The sequence below is a fragment of the Engystomops pustulosus genome, chromosome 9 (genome assembly GCF_040894005.1).
Source record: "Engystomops pustulosus chromosome 9, aEngPut4.maternal, whole genome shotgun sequence".
NCBI classification, from domain to species: Eukaryota; Metazoa; Chordata; class Amphibia; order Anura; family Leptodactylidae; genus Engystomops; species Engystomops pustulosus.
Window position 1 is genome coordinate 69,863,679 of NC_092419.1, and position 13,930 is coordinate 69,877,608.

Here is a 13,930-nt window from a genome sequence, read left to right on the forward strand (position 1 = left end):
CAAATTGAACAGCTGCTGTCAACGGCCATTCTAAGCTGAATGTGCGTGCTCTTGTCGGATCACAGCAGCGATGCGGCTTAAGGCTTGGCAAGTACCAGCATGGGAGACTGGCTGCGAATTCCAAGTTCCGTTGACCTTTTTGAACCTGAAAATTGTGTTAGTTTCTCTATGAGATAGTAAAAGAAGGTTCAAACTGAACAGCTGCTGTCAACGGCCATTCTAAGCTGAATGTGCCTGCTCTCGTCAGATCGCAGCATCAATGCAGCTTAAGGCTTGGCAAGTACCAGCATGGGAGACTGGCTGGGAATCCCAAGTTCTGTTGACCTTTTTGAACCTGAAAATTGTTAGTTTCTCTGTCAAAGATGGTAAAAGAAGGTTCAAATTGAACAGCTGCTGTCAATGGCCATTCTAAGATGAATGTGCCTGCTCTCGTCAGATCGCAGCAGCAATGCAGCTTAAGGCTTGGCAAGTACCAGCATGGGAGACTGGCTGGGAATCCCAAGTTCTGTTGACCTTTTTGAACCTGAAAATTGTGTTAGTTTCTCTATGAGATAGTAAAAGAAGGTTCAAATTGAACAGCTGCTGTCAACGGCCATTCTAAGCTGAATGTGCCTGCTCTCGTCAGATCGCAGCAGCTTAAGGCTTGGCAAGTACCAGCATGGGAGACTGGCTGGGAATCCCAAGTTCCGTTGACCTTTTTGAACCTGAAAATTGTGTTAGTTTCTCTATGAGATAGTAAAAGAAGGTTCAAATTGAACAGCTGCTGTCAACGGTCATTCTAAGCTGAATGTGCCTGCTCTCGTCAGATCGCAGCAGCAATGCAGCTTAAGGCTTGGCAAGTACCAGCATGGGAGACTGGCTGGGAATCCCAAGTTCCGTTGACCTTTTTGAACCTGAAAATTGTGTTAGTTTCTCTATGAGATAGTAAAAGAAGGTTCAAATTGAACAGCTGCTGTCAACGGCCATTCTAAGCTGAATGTGCCTGCTCTCGTCAGATCGCAGCAGCAATGCAGCTTAAGGCTTGGCAAGTACCAGCATGGGAGACTGGCTGGGAATCCCAAGTTCCGTTGACCTTTTTGAACCTTAAAATTGTTAGTTTCTCTGTCAAAGATGGTAAAAGAAGGTTCAAATTGAACAGCTGCTGTCAACGGCCATTCTAAGCTGAATGTGCCTGCTCTCGTCAGATCGCAGCAGCAATGCAGCTTAAGGCTTGGCAAGTACCAGCATGGGAGACTGGCTGGGAATCCCAAGTTCCGTTGACCTTTTTGAACCTGAAAATTGTGTTAGTTTCTCTATGAGATAGTAAAAGGAGGTTCAAACTGAACAGCTGCTGTCAACGGCCATTCTAAGCTGAATGTGCCTGCTCTCGTCAGATCGCAGCAGCAATGCAGCTTAAGGCTTGGCAAGTACCAGCATGGGAGACTGGCTGGGAATCCCAAGTTCCGTTGACCTTTTTGAACCTGAAAATTGTGTTAGTTTCTCTATGAGATAGTAAAAGAAGGTTCAAATTGAACAGCTGCTGTCAACGGCCATTCTAAGCTGAATGTGCCTGCTCTCGTCAGATCGCAGCAACAATGAAGCTTAAGGCTTGGCAAGTACCAGCATGGGAGACTGGCTGGGAATCCCAAGTTCTGTTAACCTTTTTGAACCTGAAAATTGTTAGTTTCTCTGTCAAAGATGGTAAAAGAAGGTTCAAATTGAACAGCTGCTGTCAACGGCCATTCTAAGCTGAATGTGCCTGCTCTCGTCAGATCGCAGCAGCAATGCAGCTTAAGGCTTGGCAAGTACCAGCATGGGAGACTGGCTGGGAATCCCAAGTTCCGTTGACCTTTTTGAACCTGAAAATTGTGTTAGTTTCTCTATGAGATAGTAAAAGAAGGTTCAAATTGAACAGCTGCTGTCAACGGCCATTCTAAGCTGAATGTGCCTGCTCTCGTCAGATCGCAGCAGCAATGCAGCTTAAGGCTTGGCAAGTACCAGCATGGGAGACTGGCTGGGAATCCCAAGTTCCGTTGACCTTTTTGAACCTGAAAATTGTGTTAGTTTCTCTATGAGATAGTAAAAGAAAGTAGAAATTAGGCAGCTGCTGTCAACGGCCATTCTAAGCTGAATGTGCCTGCTCTCGTCAGATCGCAGCAGCAATGCAGCTTAAGGCTTGGCAAGTACCAGCATAGGAGACTGGCTGGGAATCCCAAGTTCTGTTGACCTTTTTGAACCTGAAAATTGTGTTAGTTTTTCTATGAGATAGTAAAAGAAGGTTCAAATTGAACAGCTGCTGTCAACGGCCATTCTAAGCTGAATGTGCCTGCTCTCGTCAGATCGCAGCAGCAATGCAGCTTAAGGCTTGGCAAGTACCAGCATGGGAGACTGGCTGGGAATCCCAAGTTCTGTTGACCTTTTTGAACCTGAAAATTGTGTTAGTTTCTCTATGAGATAGTAAAAGAAGGTTCAAATTGAGCAGCTGCTGTCAACGGCCATTCTAAGCTGAATGTGCCTGCTCTTGTCAGATCGCAGCAGCAATGCAGCTTAAGGCTTGGCAAGTACCAGCATGGGAGACTGGCTGGGAATCCCAAGTTCCGTTGACCTTTTTGAACCTGAAAATTGTGTTAGTTTCTCTATGAGATAGTAAAAGAAGGTTCAAATTGAACAGCTGCTGTCAACGGTCATTCTAAGCTGAATGTGCCTGCTCTCGTCAGATCGCAGCAGCAATGCAGCTTAAGGCTTGGCAAGTACCAGCATGGGAGACTAGCTGGGAATCCCAAGTTCCGTTGACCTTTTTGAACCTGAAAATTGTGTTAGTTTCTCTATGAGATAGTAAAAGAAGGTTCAAATTGAACAGCTGCTGTCAACGGCCATTCTAAGCTGAATGTGCCTGCTCTCGTCAGATCGCAGCAGCAATGCAGCTTAAGGCTTGGCAAGTACCAGCATGGGAGACTGGCTGGGAATCCCAAGTTCCGTTGACCTTTTTGAACCTTAAAATTGTTAGTTTCTCTGTCAAAGATGGTAAAAGAAGGTTCAAATTGAACAGCTGCTGTCAACGGCCATTCTAAGCTGAATGTGCCTGCTCTCGTCAGATCGCAGCAGCAATGCAGCTTAAGGCTTGGCAAGTACCAGCATGGGAGACTGGCTGGGAATCCCAAGTTCCGTTGACCTTTTTGAACCTGAAAATTGTGTTAGTTTCTCTATGAGATAGTAAAAGGAGGTTCAAACTGAACAGCTGCTGTCAACGGCCATTCTAAGCTGAATGTGCCTGCTCTCGTCAGATCGCAGCAGCAATGCAGCTTAAGGCTTGGCAAGTACCAGCATGGGAGACTGGCTGGGAATCCCAAGTTCCGTTGACCTTTTTGAACCTGAAAATTGTGTTAGTTTCTCTATGAGATAGTAAAAGAAGGTTCAAATTGAACAGCTGCTGTCAACGGCCATTCTAAGCTGAATGTGCCTGCTCTCGTCAGATAGCAGCAGCAATGCAGCTTAAGGCTTGGCAAGTACCAGCATGGGAGACTGGCTGGGAATCCCAAGTTCTGTTGACCTTTTTGAACCTGAAAATTGTGTTAGTTTTTCTATGAGATAGTAAAAGAAGGTTCAAATTGAACAGCTGCTGTCAACGGCCATTCTAAGCTGAATGTGCCTGCTCTCGTCAGATTGCAGCAGCAATGCAGCTTAAGGCTTGGCAAGTACCAGCATGGGAGACTGGCTGGGAATCTCAAGTTCTGTTGACCTTTTTGAACCTGAAAATTGTGTTAGTTTCTCTATGAGATAGTAAAAGAAGGTTCAAATTGAACAGCTGCTGTCAACGGCCATTCTAAGCTGAATGTGCCTGCTCTCGTCAGATCGCAGCAACAATGAAGCTTAAGGCTTGGCAAGTACCAGCATGGGAGACTGGCTGGGAATCCCAAGTTCTGTTAACCTTTTTGAACCTGAAAATTGTTAGTTTCTCTGTCAAAGATGGTAAAAGAAGGTTCAAATTGAACAGCTGCTGTCAACGGCCATTCTAAGCTGAATGTGCCTGCTCTCGTCAGATCGCAGCAGCAATGCAGCTTAAGGCTTGGCAAGTACCAGCGTGGGAGACTGGCTGGGAATCCCAAGTTCCGTTGACCTTTTTGAACCTGAAAATTGTGTTAGTTTCTCTATGAGATAGTAAAAGAAGGTTCAAATTGAACAGCTGCTGTCAACGGCCATTCTAAGCTGAATGTGCCTGCTCTCGTCAGATCGCAGCAGCAATGCAGCTTAAGGCTTGGCAAGTACCAGCATGGGAGACTGGCTGGGAATCCCAAGTTCCGTTGACCTTTTTGAACCTGAAAATTGTGTTAGTTTCTCTATGAGATAGTAAAAGAAAGTAGAAATTAGGCAGCTGCTGTCAACGGCCATTCTAAGCTGAATGTGCCTGCTCTCGTCAGATCGCAGCAGCAATGCAGCTTAAGGCTTGGCAAGTACCAGCATGGGAGACTGGCTGGGAATCCCAAGTTCTGTTGACCTTTTGAACCTGAAAATTGTGTTAGTTTTTCTATGAGATAGTAAAAGAAGGTTCAAATTGAACAGCTGCTGTCAACGGCCATTCTAAGCTGAATGTGCCTGCTCTCGTCAGATCGCAGCAGCAATGCAGCTTAAGGCTTGGCAAGTACCAGCATGGGAGACTGGCTGGGAATCCCAAGTTCTGTTGACCTTTTTGAACCTGAAAATTGTGTTAGTTTCTCTATGAGATAGTAAAAGAAGGTTCAAATTGAACAGCTGCTGTCAACGGCCATTCTAAGCTGAATGTGCCTGCTCTTGTCAGATCGCAGCAGCAATGCAGCTTAAGGCTTGGCAAGTACCAGCATGGGAGACTGGCTGGGAATCCCAAGTTCCGTTGACCTTTTTGAACCTGAAAATTGTGTTAGTTTCTCTATGAGATAGTAAAAGAAGGTTCAAATTGAACAGCTGCTGTCAACGGTCATTCTAAGCTGAATGTGCCTGCTCTCGTCAGATCGCAGCAGCAATGCAGCTTAAGGCTTGGCAAGTACCAGCATGGGAGACTAGCTGGGAATCCCAAGTTCCGTTGACCTTTTTGAACCTGAAAATTGTGTTAGTTTCTCTATGAGATAGTAAAAGAAGGTTCAAATTGAACAGCTGCTGTCAACGGCCATTCTAAGCTGAATGTGCCTGCTCTCGTCAGATCGCAGCAGCAATGCAGCTTAAGGCTTGGCAAGTACCAGCATGGGAGACTGGCTGGGAATCCCAAGTTCCGTTGACCTTTTTGAACCTTAAAATTGTTAGTTTCTCTGTCAAAGATGGTAAAAGAAGGTTCAAATTGAACAGCTGCTGTCAACGGCCATTCTAAGCTGAATGTGCCTGCTCTCGTCAGATCGCAGCAGCAATGCAGCTTAAGGCTTGGCAAGTACCAGCATGGGAGACTGGCTGGGAATCCCAAGTTCCGTTGACCTTTTTGAACCTGAAAATTGTGTTAGTTTCTCTATGAGATAGTAAAAGGAGGTTCAAACTGAACAGCTGCTGTCAACGGCCATTCTAAGCTGAATGTGCCTGCTCTCGTCAGATCGCAGCAGCAATGCAGCTTAAGGCTTGGCAAGTACCAGCATGGGAGACTGGCTGGGAATCCCAAGTTCCGTTGACCTTTTTGAACCTGAAAATTGTGTTAGTTTCTCTATGAGATAGTAAAAGAAGGTTCAAATTGAACAGCTGCTGTCAACGGCCATTCTAAGCTGAATGTGCCTGCTCTCGTCAGATAGCAGCAGCAATGCAGCTTAAGGCTTGGCAAGTACCAGCATGGGAGACTGGCTGGGAATCCCAAGTTCTGTTGACCTTTTTGAACCTGAAAATTGTGTTAGTTTTTCTATGAGATAGTAAAAGAAGGTTCAAATTGAACAGCTGCTGTCAACGGCCATTCTAAGCTGAATGTGCCTGCTCTCGTCAGATTGCAGCAGCAATGCAGCTTAAGGCTTGGCAAGTACCAGCATGGGAGACTGGCTGGGAATCTCAAGTTCTGTTGACCTTTTTGAACCTGAAAATTGTGTTAGTTTCTCTATGAGATAGTAAAAGAAGGTTCAAATTGAACAGCTGCTGTCAACGGCCATTCTAAGCTGAATGTGCCTGCTCTCGTCAGATCGCAGCAACAATGAAGCTTAAGGCTTGGCAAGTACCAGCATGGGAGACTGGCTGGGAATCCCAAGTTCTGTTAACCTTTTTGAACCTGAAAATTGTTAGTTTCTCTGTCAAAGATGGTAAAAGAAGGTTCAAATTGAACAGCTGCTGTCAACGGCCATTCTAAGCTGAATGTGCCTGCTCTCGTCAGATCGCAGCAGCAATGCAGCTTAAGGCTTGGCAAGTACCAGCGTGGGAGACTGGCTGGGAATCCCAAGTTCCGTTGACCTTTTTGAACCTGAAAATTGTGTTAGTTTCTCTATGAGATAGTAAAAGAAGGTTCAAATTGAACAGCTGCTGTCAACGGCCATTCTAAGCTGAATGTGCCTGCTCTCGTCAGATCGCAGCAGCAATGCAGCTTAAGGCTTGGCAAGTACCAGCATGGGAGACTGGCTGGGAATCCCAAGTTCCGTTGACCTTTTTGAACCTGAAAATTGTGTTAGTTTCTCTATGAGATAGTAAAAGAAAGTAGAAATTAGGCAGCTGCTGTCAACGGCCATTCTAAGCTGAATGTGCCTGCTCTCGTCAGATCGCAGCAGCAATGCAGCTTAAGGCTTGGCAAGTACCAGCATGGGAGACTGGCTGGGAATCCCAAGTTCTGTTGACCTTTTTGAACCTGAAAATTGTGTTAGTTTTTCTATGAGATAGTAAAAGAAGGTTCAAATTGAACAGCTGCTGTCAACGGCCATTCTAAGCTGAATGTGCCTGCTCTCGTCAGATCGCAGCAGCAATGCAGCTTAAGGCTTGGCAAGTACCAGCATGGGAGACTGGCTGGGAATCCCAAGTTCTGTTGACCTTTTTGAACCTGAAAATTGTGTTAGTTTCTCTATGAGATAGTAAAAGAAGGTTCAAATTGAACAGCTGCTATCAACGGCCATTCTAAGCTGAATGTGCCTGCTCTTGTCAGATCGCAGCAGCAATGCAGCTTAAGGCTTGGCAAGTACCAGCATGGGAGACTGGCTGGGAATCCCAAGTTCCGTTGACCTTTTTGAACCTGAAAATTGTGTTAGTTTCTCTATGAGATAGTAAAAGAAGGTTCAAATTGAACAGCTGCTGTCAACGGTCATTCTAAGCTGAATGTGCCTGCTCTCGTCAGATCGCAGCAGCAATGCAGCTTAAGGCTTGGCAAGTACCAGCATGGGAGACTAGCTGGGAATCCCAAGTTCCGTTGACCTTTTTGAACCTGAAAATTGTGTTAGTTTCTCTATGAGATAGTAAAAGAAGGTTCAAATTGAACAGCTGCTGTCAACGGCCATTCTAAGCTGAATGTGCCTGCTCTCGTCAGATCGCAGCAGCAATGCAGCTTAAGGCTTGGCAAGTACCAGCATGGGAGACTGGCTGGGAATCCCAAGTTCCGTTGACCTTTTTGAACCTGAAAATTGTTAGTTTCTCTGTCAAAGATGGTAAAAGAAGGTTCAAATTGAACAGCTGCTGTCAACGGCCATTCTAAGCTGAATGTGCCTGCTCTCGTCAGATCGCAGCAGCAATGCAGCTTAAGGCTTGGCAAGTACCAGCATGGGAGACTGGCTGGGAATCCCAAGTTCCGTTGACCTTTTTGAACCTGAAAATTGTGTTAGTTTCTCTATGAGATAGTAAAAGGAGGTTCAAACTGAACAGCTGCTGTCAACGGCCATTCTAAGCTGAATGTGCCTGCTCTCGTCAGATCGCAGCAGCAATGCAGCTTAAGGCTTGGCAAGTACCAGCATGGGAGACTGGCTGGGAATCCCAAGTTCTGTTGACCTTTTTGAACCTGAAAATTGTGTTAGTTTCTCTATGAGATAGTAAAAGAAGGTTCAAATTGAACAGCTGCTGTCAACGGCCATTCTAAGCTGAATGTGCCTGCTCTTGTCAGATCGCAGCAGCAATGCAGCTTAAGGCTTGGCAAGTACCAGCATGGGAGACTGGCTGGGAATCCCAAGTTCCGTTGACCTTTTTGAACCTGAAAATTGTGTTAGTTTCTCTATGAGATAGTAAAAGAAGGTTCAAATTGAACAGCTGCTGTCAACGGTCATTCTAAGCTGAATGTGCCTGCTCTCGTCAGATCGCAGCAGCAATGCAGCTTAAGGCTTGGCAAGTACCAGCATGGGAGACTGGCTGGGAATCCCAAGTTCCGTTGACCTTTTTGAACCTGAAAATTGTGTTAGTTTCTCTATGAGATAGTAAAAAAAGGTTCAAATTGAACAGCTGCTGTCAACGGCCATTCTAAGCTGAATGTGCCTGCTCTCGTCAGATCGCAGCAGCAATGCAGCTTAAGGCTTGGCAAGTACCAGCATGGGAGACTGGCTGGGAATCCCAAGTTCCGTTGACCTTTTTGAACCTGAAAATTGTGTTAGTTTTTCTATGAGATAGTAAAAGAAGGTTCAAATTGAACAGCTGCTGTCAACGGCCATTCTAAGCTGAATGTGCCTGCTCTCGTCAGATTGCAGCAGCAATGCAGCTTAAGGCTTGGCAAGTACCAGCATGGGAGACTGGCTGGGAATCTCAAGTTCTGTTGACCTTTTTGAACCTGAAAATTGTGTTAGTTTCTCTATGAGATAGTAAAAGAAGGTTCAAATTGAACAGCTGCTGTCAACGGCCATTCTAAGCTGAATGTGCCTGCTCTCGTCAGATCGCAGCAACAATGAAGCTTAAGGCTTGGCAAGTACCAGCATGGGAGACTGGCTGGGAATCCCAAGTTCTGTTAACCTTTTTGAACCTGAAAATTGTTAGTTTCTCTGTCAAAGATGGTAAAAGAAGGTTCAAATTGAACAGCTGCTGTCAACGGCCATTCTAAGCTGAATGTGCCTGCTCTCGTCAGATCGCAGCAGCAATGCAGCTTAAGGCTTGGCAAGTACCAGCATGGGAGACTGGCTGGGAATCCCAAGTTCCGTTGACCTTTTTGAACCTGAAAATTGTGTTAGTTTTTCTATGAGATAGTAAAAGAAGGTTCAAATTGAACAGCTGCTGTCAACGGCCATTCTAAGCTGAATGTGCCTGCTCTCGTCAGATTGCAGCAGCAATGCAGCTTAAGGCTTGGCAAGTACCAGCATGGGAGACTGGCTGGGAATCTCAAGTTCTGTTGACCTTTTTGAACCTGAAAATTGTGTTAGTTTCTCTATGAGATAGTAAAAGAAGGTTCAAATTGAACAGCTGCTGTCAACGGCCATTCTAAGCTGAATGTGCCTGCTCTCGTCAGATCGCAGCAACAATGAAGCTTAAGGCTTGGCAAGTACCAGCATGGGAGACTGGCTGGGAATCCCAAGTTCTGTTAACCTTTTTGAACCTGAAAATTGTTAGTTTCTCTGTCAAAGATGGTAAAAGAAGGTTCAAATTGAACAGCTGCTGTCAACGGCCATTCTAAGCTGAATGTGCCTGCTCTCGTCAGATCGCAGCAGCAATGCAGCTTAAGGCTTGGCAAGTACCAGCATGGGAGACTGGCTGGGAATCCCAAGTTCCGTTGACCTTTTTGAACCTGAAAATTGTGTTAGTTTCTCTATGAGATAGTAAAAGAAGGTTCAAATTGAACAGCTGCTGTCAACGGCCATTCTAAGCTGAATGTGCCTGCTCTCGTCAGATCGCAGCAGCAATGCAGCTTAAGGCTTGGCAAGTACCAGCATGGGAGACTGGCTGGGAATCCCAAGTTCCGTTGACCTTTTTGAACCTGAAAATTGTGTTAGTTTCTCTATGAGATAGTAAAAGAAAGTAGAAATTAGGCAGCTGCTGTCAACGGCCATTCTAAGCTGAATGTGCCTGCTCTCGTCAGATCGCAGCAGCAATGCAGCTTAAGGCTTGGCAAGTACCAGCATGGGAGACTGGCTGGGAATGCCAAGTTCTGTTTACCTTTTTGAACCTGAAAATTGTGTTAGTTTTTCTATGAGATAGTAAAAGAAGGTTCAAATTGAACAGCTGCTGTCAACGGCCATTCTAAGCTGAATGTGCCTGCTCTCGTCAGATCGCAGCAGCAATGCAGCTTAAGGCTTGGCAAGTACCAGCATGGGAGACTGGCTGGGAATCCCAAGTTCTGTTGACCTTTTTGAACCTGAAAATTGTGTTAGTTTCTCTATGAGATAGTAAAAGAAGGTTCAAATTGAACAGCTGCTGTCAACGGCCATTCTAAGCTGAATGTGCCTGCTCTCGTCAGATCGCAGCAGCAATGCAGCTTAAGGCTTGGCAAGTACCAGCATGGGAGACTGGCTGCGAATCCCAAGTTCCGTTGACCTTTTTGAACCTGAAAATTGTTAGTTTCTCTGTCAAAGATGGTAAAAGAAGGTTCAAATTGAACAGCTGCTGTCAACGGCCATTCTAAGCTGAATGTGCCTGCTCTCGTCAGATCGCAGCAGCAATGCAGCTTAAGGCTTGGCAAGTACCAGCATGGGAGACTGGCTGGGAATCCCAAGTTCCGTTGACCTTTTTGAACCTGAAAATTGTGTTAGTTTCTCTATGAGATAGTAAAAAAAGGTTCAAATTGAACAGCTGCTGTCAACGGCCATTCTAAGCTGAATGTGCCTGCTCTCGTCAGATCGCAGCAGCAATGCAGCTTAAGGCTTGGCAAGTACCAGCATGGGAGACTGGCTGGGAATCCCAAGTTCCGTTGACCTTTTTGAACCTGAAAATTGTGTTAGTTTCTCTATGAGCTAGTAAAAGAAGGTTCAAATTGAACAGCTGCTGTCAACAGCATTCTAAGCTGAATGTGCCTGCTCTCGTCAGATCGCAGCAGCAATGCAGCTTAAGGCTTGGCAAGTACCAGCATGGGAGACTGGCTGGGAATCCCAAGTTCTGTTGACCTTTTTGAACCTGAAAATTGTGTTAGTTTCTCTATGAGATAGTAAAAGAAGGTTCAAATTGAACAGCTGCTGTCAACGGCCATTCTAAGCTGAATGTGCCTGCTCTCGTCAGATCGCAGCAGCAATGCAGCTTAAGGCTTGGCAAGTACCAGCATGGGAGACTGGCTGGGAATCCCAAGTTCTGTTGACCTTTTTGAACCTGAAAATTGTTTTAGCTTCTCTATGAGATAGTATAAGAAGGTTCAAATTGAACAGCTGCTGTCAACGGCCATTCTAAGCTGAATGTGCGTGCTCTTGTCGGATCAAAGCAGCGATGCGGCTTAAGGCTTGGCAAGTACCAGCATGGGAGACTGGCTGCGAATTCCAAGTTCCGTTGACCTTTTTGAACCTGAAAATTGTGTTAGTTTCTCTATGAGATAGTAAAAGAAGGTTCAAACTGAACAGCTGCTGTCAACGGCTATTCTAAGCTGAATGTGCCTGCTCTCGTCAGATCGCAGCATCAATGCAGCTTAAGGCTTGGCAAGTACCAGCATGGGAGACTGGCTGGGAATCCCAAGTTCTGTTGACCTTTTTGAACCTGAAAATTGTTAGTTTCTCTGTCAAAGATGGTAAAAGAAGGTTCAAATTGAACAGCTGCTGTCAACGGCCATTCTAAGCTGAATGTGCCTGCTCTCGTCAGATCGCAGCAGCAATGCAGCTTAAGGCTTGGCAAGTACCAGCATGGGAGACTGGCTGGGAATCCCAAGTTCCGTTGACCTTTTTGAACCTGAAAATTGTGTTAGTTTCTCTATGAGATAGTAAAAAAAGGTTCAAATTGAACAGCTGCTGTCAACGGCCATTCTAAGCTGAATGTGCCTGCTCTCGTCAGATCGCAGCAGCAATGCAGCTTAAGGCTTGGCAAGTACCAGCATGGGAGACTGGCTGGGAATCCCAAGTTCTGTTGACCTTTTTGAACCTGAAAATTGTGTTAGTTTCTCTATGAGATAGTAAAAGAAGGTTCAAATTGAACAGCTGCTGTCAACGGCCATTCTAAGCTGAATGTGCCTGCTCTCGTCAGATCGCAGCAGCAATGCAGCTTAAGGCTTGGCAAGTACCAGCATGGGAGACTGGCTGGGAATCCCAAGTTCTGTTGACCTTTTTGAACCTGAAAATTGTTTTAGCTTCTCTATGAGATAGTATAAGAAGGTTCAAATTGAACAGCTGCTGTCAACGGCCATTCTAAGCTGAATGTGCGTGCTCTTGTCGGATCACAGCAGCGATGCGGCTTAAGGCTTGGCAAGTACCAGCATGGGAGACTGGCTGGGAATTCCAAGTTCCGTTGACCTTTTTGAACCTGAAAATTGTGTTAGTTTCTCTATGAGATAGTAAAAGAAGGTTCAAACTGAACAGCTGCTGTCAACGGCTATTCTAAGCTGAATGTGCCTGCTCTCGTCAGATCGCAGCATCAATGCAGCTTAAGGCTTGGCAAGTACCAGCATGGGAGACTGGCTGGGAATCCCAAGTTCTGTTGACCTTTTTGAACCTGAAAATTGTTAGTTTCTCTGTCAAAGATGGTAAAAGAAGGTTCAAATTGAACAGCTGCTGTCAACGGCCATTCTAAGCTGAATGTGCCTGCTTTCGTCAGATCGCAGCAGCAATGCAGCTTAAGGCTTGGCAAGTACCAGCATGGGAGACTGGCTGGGAATCCCAAGTTCCGTTGACCTGTTTGAACCTGAAAATTGTGTTAGTTTCTCTATGAGATAGTAAAAGGAGGTTCAAACTGAACAGATGCTGTCAACGGCCATTCTAAGCTGAATGTGCCTGCTCTCGTCAGATCGCAGCAGCAATGCAGCTTAAGGCTTGGCAAGTACCAGCATGGGAGGCTGGCTGGGAATCCCAAGTTCCGTTGACCTTTTTGAACCTGAAAATTGTGTTAGTTTCTCTATGAGATAGTAAAAGAAGGTTCAAATTGAACAGCTGCTGTCAACGGCCATTCTAAGCTGAATGTGCCTGCTCTCGTCAGATAGCAGCAGCAATGCAGCTTAAGGCTTGGCAAGTACCAGCATGGGAGACTGGCTGGGAATCCCAAGTTCTGTTGACCTTTTTGAACCTGAAAATTGTGTTCGTTTTTCTATGAGATAGTAAAAGAAGGTTCAAATTGAACAGCTGCTGTCAACGGCCATTCTAAGCTGAATGTGCCTGCTCTCGTCAGATTGCAGCAGCAATGCAGCTTAAGGCTTGGCAAGTACCAGCATGGGAGACTGGCTGGGAATCCCAAGTTCTGTTGACCTTTTTGAACCTGAAAATTGTGTTAGTTTCTCTATGAGATAGTAAAAGAAGGTTCAAATTGAACAGCTGCTGTCAACGGCCATTCTAAGCTGAATGTGCCTGCTCTCGTCAGATCGCAGCAACAATGAAGCTTAAGGCTTGGCAAGTACCAGCATGGGAGACTGGCTGGGAATCCCAAGTTCTGTTAACCTTTTTGAACCTGAAAATTGTTAGTTTCTCTGTCAAAGATGGTAAAAGAAGGTTCAAATTGAACAGCTGCTGTCAACGGCCATTCTAAGCTGAATGTGCCTGCTCTCGTCAGATCGCAGCAGCAATGCAGCTTAAGGCTTGGCAAGTACCAGCATGGGAGACTGGCTGGGAATCCCAAGTTCCGTTGACCTTTTTGAACCTGAAAATTGTGTTAGTTTCTCTATGAGATAGTAAAAGAAGGTTCAAATTGAACAGCTGCTGTCAACGGCCATTCTAAGCTGAATGTGCCTGCTCTCGTCAGATCGCAGCAGCAATGCAGCTTAAGGCTTGGCAAGTACCAGCATGGGAGACTGGCTGGGAATCCCAAGTTCCGTTGACCTTTTTGAACCTGAAAATTGTGTTAGTTTCTCTATGAGATAGTAAAAGAAAGTAGAAATTAGGCAGCTGCTGTCAACGGCCATTCTAAGCTGAATGTGCCTGCTCTCGTCAGATCGCAGCAGCAATGCAGCTTAAGGCTTGGCAAGTACCAGCATGGGAGACTGGCTGGGAATCCCAAGTTCTGTTGACCTTTTTGA

At 45.6% G+C, this 13,930-nt stretch overlaps 43 pseudogenes; all 43 read left to right on the top strand.

Moving 5' to 3' along the window:
* The first annotated feature begins 2,655 nt into the window (after positions 1-2,655).
* On the top strand, positions 2,656-2,773 carry LOC140098522 (5S ribosomal RNA; annotated as a pseudogene).
* Positions 2,774-4,922: 2,149 nt separating this feature from the next.
* LOC140098524 (5S ribosomal RNA) lies at positions 4,923-5,040 on the top strand (annotated as a pseudogene).
* Positions 5,041-5,678: 638 nt separating this feature from the next.
* LOC140091627 (5S ribosomal RNA) lies at positions 5,679-5,797 on the top strand (annotated as a pseudogene).
* Positions 5,798-5,867: 70 nt separating this feature from the next.
* On the top strand, positions 5,868-5,986 carry LOC140093822 (5S ribosomal RNA; annotated as a pseudogene).
* A 70-nt stretch (positions 5,987-6,056) lies between these two features.
* Positions 6,057-6,175, top strand: LOC140097547 (5S ribosomal RNA; annotated as a pseudogene).
* Positions 6,176-6,245: 70 nt separating this feature from the next.
* Positions 6,246-6,364, top strand: LOC140078668 (5S ribosomal RNA; annotated as a pseudogene).
* A 70-nt stretch (positions 6,365-6,434) lies between these two features.
* On the top strand, positions 6,435-6,553 carry LOC140078165 (5S ribosomal RNA; annotated as a pseudogene).
* Positions 6,554-6,623: 70 nt separating this feature from the next.
* On the top strand, positions 6,624-6,742 carry LOC140081487 (5S ribosomal RNA; annotated as a pseudogene).
* Positions 6,743-6,812: 70 nt separating this feature from the next.
* Positions 6,813-6,931, top strand: LOC140081488 (5S ribosomal RNA; annotated as a pseudogene).
* A 70-nt stretch (positions 6,932-7,001) lies between these two features.
* On the top strand, positions 7,002-7,120 carry LOC140095307 (5S ribosomal RNA; annotated as a pseudogene).
* Positions 7,121-7,190: 70 nt separating this feature from the next.
* LOC140089764 (5S ribosomal RNA) lies at positions 7,191-7,309 on the top strand (annotated as a pseudogene).
* Positions 7,310-7,379: 70 nt separating this feature from the next.
* Positions 7,380-7,498, top strand: LOC140078166 (5S ribosomal RNA; annotated as a pseudogene).
* A 70-nt stretch (positions 7,499-7,568) lies between these two features.
* Positions 7,569-7,687, top strand: LOC140078167 (5S ribosomal RNA; annotated as a pseudogene).
* A 70-nt stretch (positions 7,688-7,757) lies between these two features.
* Positions 7,758-7,876, top strand: LOC140081489 (5S ribosomal RNA; annotated as a pseudogene).
* A 70-nt stretch (positions 7,877-7,946) lies between these two features.
* Positions 7,947-8,065, top strand: LOC140089063 (5S ribosomal RNA; annotated as a pseudogene).
* A 70-nt stretch (positions 8,066-8,135) lies between these two features.
* LOC140102093 (5S ribosomal RNA) lies at positions 8,136-8,254 on the top strand (annotated as a pseudogene).
* A 70-nt stretch (positions 8,255-8,324) lies between these two features.
* Positions 8,325-8,443, top strand: LOC140078168 (5S ribosomal RNA; annotated as a pseudogene).
* Positions 8,444-8,513: 70 nt separating this feature from the next.
* LOC140093824 (5S ribosomal RNA) lies at positions 8,514-8,632 on the top strand (annotated as a pseudogene).
* A 70-nt stretch (positions 8,633-8,702) lies between these two features.
* Positions 8,703-8,821, top strand: LOC140097551 (5S ribosomal RNA; annotated as a pseudogene).
* Positions 8,822-8,891: 70 nt separating this feature from the next.
* On the top strand, positions 8,892-9,010 carry LOC140078169 (5S ribosomal RNA; annotated as a pseudogene).
* A 70-nt stretch (positions 9,011-9,080) lies between these two features.
* LOC140093825 (5S ribosomal RNA) lies at positions 9,081-9,199 on the top strand (annotated as a pseudogene).
* Positions 9,200-9,269: 70 nt separating this feature from the next.
* LOC140097552 (5S ribosomal RNA) lies at positions 9,270-9,388 on the top strand (annotated as a pseudogene).
* A 70-nt stretch (positions 9,389-9,458) lies between these two features.
* Positions 9,459-9,577, top strand: LOC140078171 (5S ribosomal RNA; annotated as a pseudogene).
* A 70-nt stretch (positions 9,578-9,647) lies between these two features.
* LOC140078172 (5S ribosomal RNA) lies at positions 9,648-9,766 on the top strand (annotated as a pseudogene).
* A 70-nt stretch (positions 9,767-9,836) lies between these two features.
* Positions 9,837-9,955, top strand: LOC140090833 (5S ribosomal RNA; annotated as a pseudogene).
* A 70-nt stretch (positions 9,956-10,025) lies between these two features.
* On the top strand, positions 10,026-10,144 carry LOC140081490 (5S ribosomal RNA; annotated as a pseudogene).
* A 70-nt stretch (positions 10,145-10,214) lies between these two features.
* Positions 10,215-10,333, top strand: LOC140088315 (5S ribosomal RNA; annotated as a pseudogene).
* A 70-nt stretch (positions 10,334-10,403) lies between these two features.
* LOC140078173 (5S ribosomal RNA) lies at positions 10,404-10,522 on the top strand (annotated as a pseudogene).
* A 70-nt stretch (positions 10,523-10,592) lies between these two features.
* LOC140078174 (5S ribosomal RNA) lies at positions 10,593-10,711 on the top strand (annotated as a pseudogene).
* Positions 10,712-10,969: 258 nt separating this feature from the next.
* Positions 10,970-11,088, top strand: LOC140081491 (5S ribosomal RNA; annotated as a pseudogene).
* Positions 11,089-11,347: 259 nt separating this feature from the next.
* On the top strand, positions 11,348-11,466 carry LOC140091192 (5S ribosomal RNA; annotated as a pseudogene).
* Positions 11,467-11,536: 70 nt separating this feature from the next.
* On the top strand, positions 11,537-11,655 carry LOC140078175 (5S ribosomal RNA; annotated as a pseudogene).
* A 70-nt stretch (positions 11,656-11,725) lies between these two features.
* On the top strand, positions 11,726-11,844 carry LOC140081492 (5S ribosomal RNA; annotated as a pseudogene).
* Positions 11,845-11,914: 70 nt separating this feature from the next.
* On the top strand, positions 11,915-12,033 carry LOC140081493 (5S ribosomal RNA; annotated as a pseudogene).
* A 259-nt stretch (positions 12,034-12,292) lies between these two features.
* LOC140091193 (5S ribosomal RNA) lies at positions 12,293-12,411 on the top strand (annotated as a pseudogene).
* A 70-nt stretch (positions 12,412-12,481) lies between these two features.
* Positions 12,482-12,600, top strand: LOC140085180 (5S ribosomal RNA; annotated as a pseudogene).
* Positions 12,601-12,670: 70 nt separating this feature from the next.
* Positions 12,671-12,789, top strand: LOC140084849 (5S ribosomal RNA; annotated as a pseudogene).
* A 70-nt stretch (positions 12,790-12,859) lies between these two features.
* On the top strand, positions 12,860-12,978 carry LOC140091628 (5S ribosomal RNA; annotated as a pseudogene).
* Positions 12,979-13,048: 70 nt separating this feature from the next.
* On the top strand, positions 13,049-13,167 carry LOC140089664 (5S ribosomal RNA; annotated as a pseudogene).
* Positions 13,168-13,237: 70 nt separating this feature from the next.
* On the top strand, positions 13,238-13,356 carry LOC140097553 (5S ribosomal RNA; annotated as a pseudogene).
* Positions 13,357-13,426: 70 nt separating this feature from the next.
* LOC140078177 (5S ribosomal RNA) lies at positions 13,427-13,545 on the top strand (annotated as a pseudogene).
* Positions 13,546-13,615: 70 nt separating this feature from the next.
* LOC140078178 (5S ribosomal RNA) lies at positions 13,616-13,734 on the top strand (annotated as a pseudogene).
* A 70-nt stretch (positions 13,735-13,804) lies between these two features.
* Positions 13,805-13,923, top strand: LOC140081494 (5S ribosomal RNA; annotated as a pseudogene).
* Positions 13,924-13,930: the final 7 nt, after the last annotated feature.